General features: G+C 52.2%; 1 protein-coding gene across 5 annotated transcripts in view; it reads left to right on the plus strand.

The window, feature by feature from the left end:
• The window catches only part of PIK3CD (phosphatidylinositol-4,5-bisphosphate 3-kinase catalytic subunit delta), a 74446-nt gene that overhangs the window by 24454 nt on the left and 36033 nt on the right, over positions 1-13959 (plus strand). For 4 of the 5 annotated variants that reach the window (XM_017887962.1, XM_017887965.1, XM_017887966.1 and 1 more), the window contains one exon: positions 11713-11817. The exons of the other annotated variant lie outside the window; for it this stretch is intronic. The gene's annotated coding sequence lies outside the window, so the exon portion shown is untranslated. The remainder of the gene's footprint in view (positions 1-11712; positions 11818-13959) is intronic. 5 annotated transcript variants of the gene reach the window in all.

Consider the following 13959-nt stretch of genomic DNA (forward strand, 5'->3'; position numbering starts at 1 on the left):
CCCCACCCCCACTCCCCCGTCCCCACCTTCCCAGGACTTATTTGGACTCCCAGGCAGAGTTCCTTGTTTGTTTTTGTTTTGTTTCTCCCTTTTCTTAGAGATAGAGTCTCGCTCTGTCACCCAGGCTAGAGTGCAGTGATGAGATCATAGTTTATCGCAACCTCGACCTCCTGGGCTCAAGGGATCCTCCTGCCTTGGCCTCCTGAGCAGTTAGAACTAGGACTACTGTGTGCACCATCACACCAAGCTAATTTTTTTTTTTTTTTTTTTTTTTGAGACGAAGTCTCGCTCATGTACCCCAGGCTGGAGTGCAGTGGCGCGATCTCGGCTTACTGCAACCTCTGCCTCCCGGGTTCAAGTGATTCTCCTGCCTCAGCCTCCTGAGTAGCTGGGATTACAGGGGCCTGCCACCATGCCCGGCTAATTTTTGTATTTTTAGTATACACGGGGTTTCACCACATTGGCCAGGCTGGTCCTGAACTCCTGACCTCATGATCCGCCCACCTCGGCCTCCCAAAGTGCTGGGATTATAGGTGTGAGCCACCGTGCCTGGCCACACCAAGCTAGTTTTTAACTTTTTTGTAGATATGGGGTCTTGCTATGTTGCCCAGGCTGGTCTCAAACTCGTGAGCTCAAGAGATCCTCCCACCTCAGCCCCCCAAAGTGCATAAGCCACCGTGCCCAGCCTAGTTCCTTGCTCTTGAAGGTCCTTGTGTCTGATGGAGTTGGTGTCTTGGACTCTGATCCTCTACAGTGAGAGTGGGCAGAAGGATGCAGCTTCTAGTGCCTGGCCCTTCCCCAGTTGGCTAGGGTGGTGCCCCTTCTCCCCAGTGCCAGGGGCAAGCAAGGCCTGGCCTCTGCAGTCTCCATGGCCTCCTTGCCCAACCCCGGGGCCTCTTTTGGGAATTTGACCTAGGTGTCCTTGAGCTGGCAGTTGACACCATCTGGCTCCAGTGCACTGGCCTGGGAGAGACAGTGTGGTACAGTGGTTAAGAGCAGGCTCCAGAATAAACCCAACCCCATTTCCTTCCCACTTTCCTTCAGTCCCACTTTCCTCATTCATAAATCTGAATGCCTGCCTTCAGGGCTTATCATGATGTTTAATGAGAAAATGGACATCAGGTGCCTAGTCATGGGGGCTGGCCGCTGTAGCCCTGAAGACGAGCCTGATGAAAGATGAAGAGGCTGTGCTATGGGACAGAGTCTGAACCGATCCCAGAGGCTCCCAGGGGCAGGAGTGGCCCAGAGACCTGCTCTGAGAATAGAAGCACTGTCACGGGCCCCCTGCCAAGGAGAGAGTGTGACCAGGACAATGACTGGTGGGATGAGGTGTCTAGAGCCCTCTATATCATCCCCAGGATTTCTTCCTCTTTAGCTCAGAGCTTACAGGGTTGTCTGCAGATCCCATGAGGATAGGTGGAGGAGGACCCCTAAGCCGACAGCCCGGTGGGGAAGGAGGGCCTGAGTGCTGAGTGCCTGGGCAGGTAGCCAGCTGCAGATCTGACCCCAGGAGAATGGGGCGAACTGCCACATAGCTGACACTTGACAGGGGGACTGTCGTGAGTGTGTGTTTTGGGAGGCAGGGTATGTGTGTGTGATTAAGTTGAGGTCAGGACAGAAGAAGAAGGGAAGTGGAATTTGTAGGTTTTTTTTTTTTTTTTTTGAGATGGAGTCTCGCTCTGTCGCCCAGGCTGGAGTGCAGTGGCCGGATCTCAGCTCACTGCAAGCTCCGCCTCCCGGGTTCACGCCATTCTCCTGCCTCAGCCTCCCGGAATTTGTAGTTTTAAGAGATATTATGTGGCCATCTTAAGATTGCAGCAGCTGGCCAGGCGCAGTGGCTCACGCCTGTAATCCCAGCACTTTGGGAGGCTGAGGCGGGTGGATCACTTGAGGTCCGGAGTTCAAGACCTGCCTGGTCAACATGGTGAAACCTTGTCTCTACTAAAATACAAATATTAGCCGGGTGTGGTGACGTGTGTCTGTAGCCCCAGCTACTTGAGGGGATGAGGCAGGAGGATTGCTTTGCGCCACTGCATTCCAGCCTGAGTGACAAAGTGAGACCCTGTCTAAACAAACAAAAATTACAGCAGAGCCTATATCTGGGAATTATAGGCCATGATCTTCCAGATTATGCATGCGGATGTTTTAAATATGTATGCCGTACATTTTATGTGTTTATTCATGCATACTGTATGTTTTTAATCATATGGAATCAATACTAGTTATTCAAAGTTTGTAAAATATAGATTTGCCAAAGTAAAAAAAAAAAAAAGAAGAAGAATTTGGGCTGGGCATGGTGACTCATGCCTGTAATCCCAGCACTTTGAGAGATCCAAGGCAGGCAGATCACCTGAGGTCAGGAGTTCGAGACCAGCCCACCCAACATGGTGAAACCCCGTCTGTACTAAAAATACGAAATTAGCTGGGCGTGGTGGCGCGTGCCTGTAATCCCAGGGGGCTTGGGAGGCCGAGGCAGGAGGAATCACTTGTGCCTGGGAGGCAGAGGTTGCAGTGAGCTGAGATCGTGCCATTGTAGTCTAGCCTGTGCAACAAGAGCAAAACTTAATCTCAAAAAAAAAACCAAAAAAACAAAAAAACAAAAATCCGGCCGGGCACTGTGGCTGTCTCCTGTAATCCTAGAACTTTGGGAGGCCAAGGCAAGAGGATCACTTGAGACCAACCTGGGCAATATAGAGAAACCCCGTGTCTACAAAAAAAACACACAAAAACTACCCCGGCATGGTGGCACACGCCTCTAGTCCCAGCTGCTTGAGAGGCTGAGGCGGGAGGATCGCTTGAGTCTAAGAGGCTGAGGCTGCAGTGAGCCTATGATGGCATTGGACTCCAGTCTGGGTGACAGAGCCAGACCCTGTCTCCAAAAAAGAAAGAAAGAAAAAAACGCCATCTTCCACCTACCCTAGAGCCACATCACCCAGTGCTTCCTAACCTGTTTCAGATTTTAAATCCCTTTGAAAACCTGCCAAAAAGCGTGGACTCTCTCCAGAAAAAGGCTCTTTCATCCACAGACTCTGTTGGTGTGCGGGGAAGGACTGTTTAGGTCCAACCTCTAGCTTCTCTGTCGTATGAGATTCTGACTCTGAAACCAACCTCAAAGGGGCAAATCATTCTGACCCCGTGACTCCTCTGTAAGAGACACTTGCCCCGCAACCTATTCAAAGTCTGTCTTGAACCTGTTTCTATTTGACCACCTCTTAAAGAAGATATTGTACAAGTTTGCCCCTGCCATTTAAATCCTTTGTCCCAAATTTACTGCCCCTTTTGGAGCTTTCAGCAAGGATCGACTTTCCTGCGTCACTGGGTGACTCTCACTGTAGCATCCGCTCATTTCCGGAAGAGGACCATCCTTTGAGGCATGTGTAAGGCCCCTTTTGTGGAAAGAGCCGTGGCTTAGGCATCTGGGAAAGCATGCCTGCGAGAACTGGGTGTGAATCTTTCCAGGTGGTCAGGGGAAACTTTTTTATTTTTTTGAGATGGAGTCTCGCTCTGTCACCCAGGCTGGAGTGCAGTGGCACCCAGTGCATGCCTTCGGCCTCAGTTTCCTCATGAAGATGACTATCGTAACTATTTAGTGGGGTTGTTTTGAGGATTTTAGGAGATCTTCAGAGTTCTAGGGATCTCCTGCTGCAAAACAACCTACTCCAATCTCAGCGGTGTAAAGCAACACTGTGATGCTCACGGTCCCAGGGACCGGAAATTCAGACAGAGCTCAGCAGGACGGCCTGACTCTGCTCCATGATATCTGGAGTCAGCTGGGAAGACTCTCAAGGGGTTGGTAACAACTTGAACAGGTGGGGTCTGGAATCATATGGAAGTTTCTTCACTCATGTCTGGTACCTGGGTGGGATGACTCGAAGGTTGGGCTCAGGTGGGACTGTCAACTTGAGGGCCTCCACATGGTTTATGTTTCTGGCTTGCCTGGGCTGTGTCACTGCGTGGCAGCGTCAGGGTAGTCAGACTTCTAACTTAATGCTCAGAGTTCCAAGAGCCAGCATTCTACACCAAGGAGGAAGTCGCATGGCTTCTTATGGCCCCACCTCTCAAGTCACTTAGCATCTCTGCTGCCATACTCTCTTGGCAGCGACAAGCCCACTCAGATTTAAGAGGAGGGGACACAGAGGCCATCTCTCAATGGGAGGATTCCCCGCAACCACGAGCTACACATGCTTTTTGGTTGACACTTGAAAGAGTGAGCAATGCGGGCTGGGCGCAGTGGCTCACGCCTGTAATCCCAGTACTTTGGGAGGCCAAGGAGGGTGGATCACTTGGGGTCAGAAGTTCGAGACCAGCCTGGCCAACATGATGAAACCCAGTCTGTACTGAAAATACAAAAATTAGCCAGGCATGGTGGCGGGCCCCTGTAATCCCAGCTACTTGGCAGGCTGAGAGAGGAGAATCGCTTGAAACCAAGAGGCTGAGGTTGCAGTGAGCTGAGATGGTGCCACTGAACTCCAGCCTGGGCGACAGAGACTCCGTCTCAAAAAAATAAAAGAGCAATGCAGCCAGGTGTGATGGCTCATGTCTGTAATCCCAACACTTTGTGAGGCCGAGGCAGGCAGATCCCTTGAGCCTAGGAGTTTGAGACCAGCCTGGACAACACAGCAAGACCTCATCGCTACAAAAATTAAAAATTAGTTGGGCATGGTGGCACACACTCAGCTACTTGGGAGGCTGAGGTGGGAGGACCACCCAAGTTGCTGGAGTTGAGTACCTGTGACTGCGTCTCTGCACTCCAGCCTGGGCCACAGTGTGAGATGCTGTCTCAAAAAAAAAAAAAAGAAAAGAAAAGAAAAAAAGAAAAAAGAATGAGCAATGCAAACCTGCAAACCTAAGCTTTTTTTTTTTTTTCCCTTCTCTGCTTATATCCTCAACCCCTCAACTCCTGCCCCAGGTCACAAACTCAGGAAGCCTCAATTAAGACAGACTTTTAGTCTAAGGTTGGAGAATTGAGGAAGGAAAGAAGGAAGTGCCAGATGCTAATTAACTTTGCTTTTAACTACAGATGAGCCACTTTTGAGTTACCCGGGGTGAGAATCTCAAAGATAAATGAAAATATGTAAGGATGGCAGGAGAGCAGGGGTCTCTTGTAATTAGGTCCCTCATTCTTGTGCTTTGAGAATAAAAATATCAAGGGTTGGAATATGTGAGTAAATACGGAAACTCTCCTTTGAGGATTGTTTTTTGGAGCCCTCCTGTTTATTCTAATTGAATGAAAAACAAACATGTAACTGGGTTTTTTTGTTTGTTTCTTTTTTGGTGTTGTCTTTAGTTGTTTTTTTTTTTTTTTTTTTGGTTATACTTAATTTTGTTTGTTTGTTTTTCTGAGATGGAGTCTCTCTCAGTTGCCCAGGCTGGAGTGCAGTAGCTTGATCTGGGCTCACTGAAACCTCCACCTCCCAGGTTCAAGCGATTCTCGTGCCTCAGCCTTCTGAGTAGCCTGGATCACAGGCATGCACCACCACACCTGGCTAATTCTCGTATTTTTAGTAGAGATGGCATTTTACCATGTTGGCCAGGCCAGTCTCGAACTCCTGACTTCAGGTGATCCACCCTCCTCAGCCTCCCAAACTGCCGGGATTACAGGTGTGAGCCACTGCGCCCAGCGGTTATACTTAAAATTTTTTTAAAGAGATGAGTATCTCACTATGTTGTCCAGGCTGGAGTGCAGTGACTATTCACAGGTGCTGTCAATAGCACGCTGCAGCCTCAGACTCAAGCAATCCTCCTGCCTCAGCCTGTGAGTAGCTGCAGCTACATGCGCCCTCAGTGGTGCCTGGCTTTGCATCTTATTTTTTTCTGACTTTAGCCTTCCTGGTCTTGTCCCCATTCAGCAGTGGTGTCTTATCTGACCATACCTAGAAATGCTGAATGCCAATTTGAGTTAGAAAGAGAATAGCAGAGGCCGGGCGCGCTGGTGGCTCATGCCTGTAATCCCAGCACTTTGAGAGGCCGAGGCAGGCGGATCACGAGGTCAGGAGATCGAGACCATCCTGGCTAACACGGTGAAACCCCGTCTCTACTAAAAATACAAAAGCAAAATTAGCCGGGCGTGCTGGCGGGTGCCTGTAGTCCCAGCTACTTGGAAGGCTGAGGCAGGAAAATGGCATGAACCTGGGAGGTGGAGCTTGCAGTGAGCAAAGATCACACCACTGCACTCCAGCCTGGGCAACAGAGCAAGACTCCGTCTCAAAAAAAAAAAAAAAAAGAATAGCAGAATTCCAGCAAGGTTGGAGGCTGGTTGGTGAGCGTTCGGGAGAAGTTGAGATTTCATCACAGCAAAAGTGTGATGAAATCACACATCACAAAGTGTCAGGTCTTCTAGGGCTCCTTGAAGGGAACAAGGGCTCCAGTGAGTGGGAGCAGAGGCTCATTTGGCTCCCTGCCTTCCGTTTGGGGATTTAACAAGAGAATTGGCCCTTTTAGTAGCAAGTAGAAGGGCAGGAATCTAATTTCTCTATTCTGATTTTTTTTTTTTTTTTTTTAAGACAAGGTCTTGCTCTGTCACCCAGGCTTGAGTGCAGTGGCTCCAACATAGCTCACTGCAGACTCCTGGGCCAAGCAATCCTTCTCCCTCAGCCTCCTGACTAGCTAGGACTACAGGCAAATGCCACCATGCCAGGCTAATTTTTTTTTTTTTTAAGTAGAGACGAGGTCTCGCTGTTTTACCCAGGTTATTCTTAAACTCCTGGCCTTAAATGATCCTCCCATCTCGGCCTCCCAAAGTGCTGAGATTACAGGAGTGAGCCACCATGTCCACCTTAATTTACTCTGATTTTTCTTTTCTTTTTAAAATAGAGACGGGGTCTCACTATGTGGCCCAGGCTGGTGTTGAACTCCTGGGCTCAAGTGATCCTCCTGCCCTGGTCTCCCAAAGTGCTGGGACTATAGGCGTAAGCCACTGTTCCAGGTCTACTCTAATATTTAACAGTGGTCAAATTCATTTATTTATCCACTAAATTATTTATACTCTCAATTTCAGAAAGGATTTAAGGTACCTGAGCTGTGAACAAAGAATCAGAGACTGGATTTTTCCTCCATCTCTGCCACTAACTAGTTGTGCGACCTGGGGCAAGTCACTTCGTCTTGTTGTGTCTGTTATCCATGTGTGAGAGCCAATACTTAATATGAGTGCCAGGCACTGTTCTAGAGATGTTCCATGCATCTGTATTCACTCTTTTAATTCTTCTCCAAACAATTTATTATGGTCTCTATCTTTTTGGAATTTGTCAGGGCAGTTCCAGTTCATCATGGCAATACAGGAAAGTGACTTTTGGGGGCTTTTACCATTTCAAAGAATCTTGGGTTTTTCTCTGGGCTTCAGAGACACCCGTGCCTGACATTCCCAATTTGAACCCCCAGCGAATCACTGGGTTCCATTGCTGATGGGGACCTTGTGTTTGAGCTTGACTGAAACTTGTGTTTCAGTCCATCCATGCTGGAGATAAAGGGAAGTCTTCACGCCGGGGGACGATTGCAGGACGGGGCCGCTGGGGAGGAGGGCTCCCACACGTGGGGAATGGGGGTGGAGGAACCTCTGAAGCGCGTTTGCCCTTTGGAAAATCTCTTTGGTGTCCTAGCCTCGGGATCATTGCACTTAGGTTTGGGGCTCAGCACCCAGAACTCCTCCCAGCCTCCGTCTGCCCGTCCAAGGTCCGGCGTGACTTCCGGTGGCTGATGGCTCATCTTGGGGAAATCCCCCACCCTGGGGGGTCCGGGGTGGCCTGCAGGGGGCCTGACTCACCCGCCGATTGGGTCAGGGGTTTCCAGCTGCCCTCGGATGTCTGCTGCACCGCTCCCCTCCCGCAGGCGGAGGACGGGAGGAGGGAGGGAGAGGTGGGAGAGCGTGGGGGGCGGGGCCGGGGGCGGTCTCCAATCCCCCGCCCGGGCTCCGCCCTGTCCCGGGATCTGCGAAAGCGCAGCAAGGGTACGGGTAGGTGAGTGCCCGCCTGGTGCAGGGTGTGAAGAGCGAGAGCGCGTGTATGAGCATTAGCGTCAGTGGTCTCCGTGTGTCCGTTTACATGATTGCGCCAGTGTCTGTGTGTAAGCATCTGCATGCAAGCTTGTCTTTTTGAATGAATGTCTGTGTGTGACTTCTAGGGACGGCCAGGGAAGAGGGGTGCCCCTCCCACTCTGGCCCCCCTCTCTCCTCTCTCCTCCTTGGGGTGCTCTGGGCATCCGGGACCCCTGGCAGGGCTGCCAGGTGCTGGGAGGACGCAGAGGCCGCCGAGGGTGGAGGGAGGCGTCAGGCCTGGGCTGCGCGCGCCCTGACTGGGGAGTTCCGGGTCCCGGCCGCCCGGTCCTTTCATTCCGGGCTTCTTCGAGATTCTCCGGGGGCTTCCGGCCGGCCGTGTTTTCTCCTTGCCGTCTTCGCAGGCACGAGGAAGACTCCTGGAGCTCATCTGCCTGGGATGGGCGGGCCCTGCCTTGACCTCACGTGCAGCAATTAGGACCAGCAAGGAGTGTTCTTCAAACCACTTTCTCCCACTCCGCGGGACATGCCAGGGTTGATTCTGGTGCTCGCACTCCGCTTCCTCCTCTGCGTTCCCCTGTGGCAAAGGTTTAAGTCTTGTGCTGTGGACCCAAAAGAATATTCTAAGGGGAAATGGGCCCTTGCAGAGCAAGAAGGGTATAGGTTCAGTACCAAACCAAACTGGTGCCAGGGCTAGCTCGGCCCAAGAGGCTGTGTAGACTGTGTCTGTGTGAGTGCATAAGGGTAAGAGTCCCTGCCCGCCGAGCTTCGGCTTCCCCAGTCACAACCAAGGGAGAACAACATCTACCTTACAGTGTAGATGCCTGGATAAAAACTGGAGCGCCTGCTCGAGCAGTTTGGGAGGCTGACGCGGTAGGATGGCTTGAGCCCAGGAGTTCGAGACCAGCGTGGGCAACATAGAGCGCCCCCCCCCCCAACCTCTACAAAAAAATTTTAAAAATTAGCTGGGTGAAGTGATGCGCACTTGTGGCTCCAGCTACACGGGAGGCTGAGGTGGGAGGATCGATTGAGCCAGAGAGGTAGAGACTGCAGTGAGCTGTGATCGCACCACTGCACCACAGCCAGGGCAACAGAGCAAGACCCTGTCTCAAAAACAAAAACACTAGAGCGCCCGGAGTTTTTTTTAAGTGCGGGGCAAGGATTGTCTCGGCGTTGTTACTGCACGCACAGCGCCCGTTGTAATGGGTAGATGCATTAGTGAAAGTCCTGGGTACACTCATTTATTTTCTAAATCTCATATATAAGGGAATGCCCGATGGAAAGCCCATCAGCTGGGAAACAGCCATCAGGCTGGATTTGAGCCCAGAGCCCGGGCTGGCCAATTACTCGGGTGAGCCTGGCTCCGGTTCTGTGACCTGGGTCCAGTACCCCGCCCTTTCTGCCGATGCCTTGCAAAGCGGGGAGCGGAAAGCAGTTTGGTGGACGACCAGCCCTCCCTTGCTTTGCAGGTGGCGCTTTCTATTTATTGGTTGTAAGGCGAGACCTAGGCCAGAGCCAGCGTGCGCGCGCCGTCGGGGTCCCGCGGTTGCTCTGGGGATCAGGGCGCGAACCCCAAGGGCCCCGCCTGGCAGCGTCGTGGGCCTCCGGGCGAGAACAGCGGGGGTCGGGGAGGATTTGCAACGTCCACTCCTCTCTCCGCCGCCCGTGTGCGCTCCGGTGCTTCTCCCGGCTGGGGGTGTGAGAATTTGCCGACGGTGCCCGCGCCGCGGCCGGCCCCGGCCCCGCCCCAGCCCCGGGGATGCCCCGCCCCCAGCCGGCGTCCCAACCCGCTGCCGTAGTCCCGCCCCGCCGGGCCGCGCCCCTCCGCGAGCCCGCCGCCTGCCCTCGCGGCGGGCCTGCCCTCCGGCCCCCGCCGGCCTGCGCCGCTGCCCGGGAGGCTGGCGGTCCCTCCCGTCACTCCGGGACACCGCCGCTGCTGTCCCCTGGGCAACTGTCTCCAGGGAGATTCGGGGCCGCCCCGGCACGAACCCGGTACGGAGCCCCCTGTGCGGGCGTCTGCGGGGTACCCTTGCCCCGACCCCCAGCCCCGGCCGGGCGTCCCACCCCGCCCAGCACCCGGGCTTTGTCGGCCTGGGGCGGGGTGGGCAGGTCGGTGGAGATCGAGGTCCGGGGCCGTGGGGGCTGGGGGGGCCGAGGCAGGGGGTTGCGCTCGCGGTGGGATTCTCAGCTGTGGGCCGCGCGACGCTCTTCTCTCCTAATCTGGTTGCTTCCTTTTGTGCCCCCCGGGGGTCGGGAATCCCAGGTTTCTCGGCTGCTGCCCTTGATGGGATCCGTGGGGCCTCCAGCGGGCTTCGCACGAGGACGCGCCTGTTCGGGGCAGGCTGTTTACTTGTCGGGGACCCAGCAGTGGCTGTGCGCGTCCTCCCCTCCCCCTGCCCCCGATTCGGGACCAAGCCTCCTGCGCTCTGTCCCTCCTGAGCTGTGCCCTTGAACCCGGGGTGGGGCTAGAGGGTGGCAGACCCGGATCCTGAGGTCCTGCGGCTTCCTCCCCGGGGGAGCGCTTTCTCCCTGGCCGCCCTCTTGTGGATTTTGTCCTGGCTCCTTATTTCCTGACCCGAATTCCTAAGGACGAATTCTCTCCTTCTCTTCCTTCTCGGCTCCCTCTGCTTTGTCTTTCCTGTTTTGGAAGGGCTTTCCTTATGATCATGTCTCATTTTCCTGTGCCAGAGCTGCTATAATTTGTCGTGGTAATGGGTATTAGCCAGTCTCTTAATTGGTCAGCAGTGGAAGGGATTTCTTCCTTAGCCTTTGGTGCTGACCTCCTGTTTGGTGGCAGTGCCTTGAGAAGTGCTTGCCACTCTCTCCTGGATGTTGAGGGAAGGGAGCATCCGAGCCCACATGCCTGGGCTCCCGCAGCAGGGTCCCTGGAGCATCTTTACAGGGATGGAGGCCGCAGGGAGGACTCCAGCTTGGTCCTTTGGAAATGTGTTCCTGCAACTGCCTTTTCCAGCGGGTTCCTAGGGCTCTGCCGTTTGACTCTTGGAGAAGCCGGTGGTTTTGGTTTTGTGCTAAATCTAAGCCCACCTAGTGGGCTCTGGGCTGAAGTCTCCCAGCTGTGGAGGTAGCTATGCCCAGGGCCTGGGGTTGGGAGAAGGGGTTGGGTCTTTAGACTGGGCTGGTGCTCTAGTGCCTTTTTTCCCCTCTTTGGGGTTCTATTATTTCCTGGAGCGGCTGAGGTGGGGGAAGAAGCACCACAGATGCAAGGAGTGGGCGGCCTCTCCCCTCACACTCTTCCTTTTTATCTCCAGCCCAATAGGGGATGGGTTTTCCTTTAGACCTGGGCCTTGAAAACAGATCCACATGGGGAATAAAGATTTCAAGTTCACCAACCTGCTTTTTGCACCCATCGAATGGAACTCGAACCCAGGCTTGGCTCAGATCAATTACTTTGCTTTCAAAAACCAAACAAAACCAACAAACAGCTCTAAAAACGATCTGAGTCATCTGAGTGCACATTCCTGCTCCAGGCACTGGAAATGCTCCTGTGGTTGGTTTCAGTACCACCAAAGGGAGCTGGGGGTGGCATTGACGCAGATGGCAAGAAAGGCCGATCAAGTGGAATGTGATTGGTTTGCAAAAAGGAGAGATGGAGATGAGGCAGTTGATTTTGAGCTAACGTCCTATAAGAGAATGCACAGGTTTCTGAAATTCTCTCTTGTTAAAATAGTTTTCTTTCTTTCTTTCTTTTCTTTTTTTTCCAACAGATAAGGAGTCGGGCCAGGGCGGGATGACACTCATTGATTCTAAAGCGTCTTTAATCTGCCAGGCGGAGGGGGCTTTGTTGGTGTGTCTTGGACTATTCCAGAGAGGTAGGTTGGGGGAATGGGCCAAGTGCGTGGGGGAAGGGAAAGGAGATGTTATTTTGTAGATAGGTTAAGCATGTGAACAAAACCCCTCCTCCCCGACTCTCCAGCCAAAGGAAGACTTCTCCGTAGGACTAGCATGCCCAAAGGAAGAGAGTGACCCAGATTGGTGCTAGGAGCGAATGAACGGGGAAGTGAACTAGACCTCAGCCATTCCCAGGAGAGAGATACTGCCGCCTGGGAAAAGAAGGAATGGCTTTGCTTTGAGGAGTCCTGGAGCCCCTTATTAAGCTGCAGCATTTGGTATTTGACTCACTCTGGCCATGGTAACGTTGGGCTGGCCAGACTGGGGAGAGAAATATTAAAAGTTTTCTGGAGGAAGTGGATTGGATTTTTATCATTCTGTATTGCTTCTCAAGGAGTCCCTAGGTGGGACCATTCTGTAGCTCCAGAGAGCTGGCAGTCACTGTCTCAGTAAGAGGATGCTCTTTGGAGTTGTAGGACATTAGCTTAGAAGATGAATGCAGTCCTTTCATGGTGCAAATGGGCACACTGAGGCCAGACACCGACACTGGCCGGACGTTGGGTACATACACCCATTTGGGAGCCTGAGATAGCTGGGTCTGGCTTGTGAGCTCCATGACTGCGAGACCTCCCGGTCCCCTTGCAAGCCCTTTCAGTGCATAATGTATTCTGTGTGTACCCAGAATTCCACTGGAGCCAATACTGTCATTTCAGGATGGAAAGGGGTTAGAGTGTGCTGTCGTCCTTAAAGGCTTTTTCCTGAACCTCAGCCTCATTTTCTCTAGATCTTTGTTGGTACTTTCCAAACTTGTTTGATGATTGTGGATCTCTTTTTGAAAATCAAAATATAGGCCGGGTACGGTGGCTCACACCTGTAATCCCAGCACTTTGGGAGGCCAAGATGGGCGAATCACAAGGTCAGGAGTTCGAGACCAGCCCGGCCAACATGGTGAAGCCCCGTTTCTACTAAAAATACAAAAAATTAGCTAGGTGTAGTGTTGGGCGCTTGTAATCCCAGCTACTCGGGTTGCTGAGGCAGGAGAATCACTTGTACCCAGGAGGCGGAGGTTGCAGTGAGCCGAGACTGTACCACTGCACTCCAGCCCAGGCGACAGAATGAGACTCCATCTCAAAATAAAATAAAATAAAATAAAATAAAAATATAAACCAGAATTTTAACCGATAAACCAGATCAAAACAGAGAGCCACTATAAGAGAAACTAGCCCAGAACTCCTTCTGCTCAGCACCCTGTCCTGCTCCCACCTACCTCTGAAGGCCTGCAGTGCTTCTTTGGAACCCCAGCGCTCCTCTGCACATAAGCAGAAGCCATAGATCATGTAGACCCCTGTTGGAGGATTAGAATTTCTTCCACGCATCTATTTATACTGACTTGATCTTTGTCTCAGAAAATGCCTTTTAATAATATTTTTAATCCTCATGCTTTTTTATTTATAAAAATATGAAATTAATGTCAAGTTTGGAAAATACCAAAAAATACAAGCATACTCGTCTATAGTCTTACTGCCACCCCACCCTGCACCAGAGAAAACCACTGTTTCCTTGTTGGAGTATCCTCCCCCAAACCCCTCAGAGAGAATTCTATCTGTATCTTTTATTTATTATTTATTTTTTATTTCATTTTTGTGAGATGGAGTCTTACTCTGTTGCCCAGGCTGGAGTGCAATGATGCAATCTCGGCTCACTGCCACCTACGCCTCCCGGGTTCAAGCAATTCTTCTGCCTCAGCCTCCCAAGTAGCTGGGACTACAGGTGTGCGCCACCATGCCCAGCTAATTTTTTTTTTTTTTTTTTTTTTTTTAGTAGAGACATGGTTTTGCCATGTTGGCCAGGCTGGTCTCGAACTCCTGACCTCAAGGGATCCACCTGCCTCAGCCTCCCAAAGCGCTGGGATTACAGGCGTCAGCCACTGTGCCCTGACCTGTGTCTGCACCTTGTAAAACTTTATTTTTATTGGCCGGGCGCGGTGGCTCAAGCCTGTAATCCCAGCACTTTGGGAGGCCGAGACGGGCGGATCACGAGGTCAGGAGATCGAGACCATCCTGGCTAACACGGTGAAACCCCGTCTCTACTAAAAACTACAAAAAACTAGCCGGGCGACGTGG

This window comes from Rhinopithecus bieti, unplaced genomic scaffold, assembly GCF_001698545.2.
Source record: "Rhinopithecus bieti isolate Rb0 unplaced genomic scaffold, ASM169854v2 scaffold_16234, whole genome shotgun sequence".
Taxonomy (NCBI): Eukaryota; Metazoa; Chordata; class Mammalia; order Primates; family Cercopithecidae; genus Rhinopithecus; species Rhinopithecus bieti.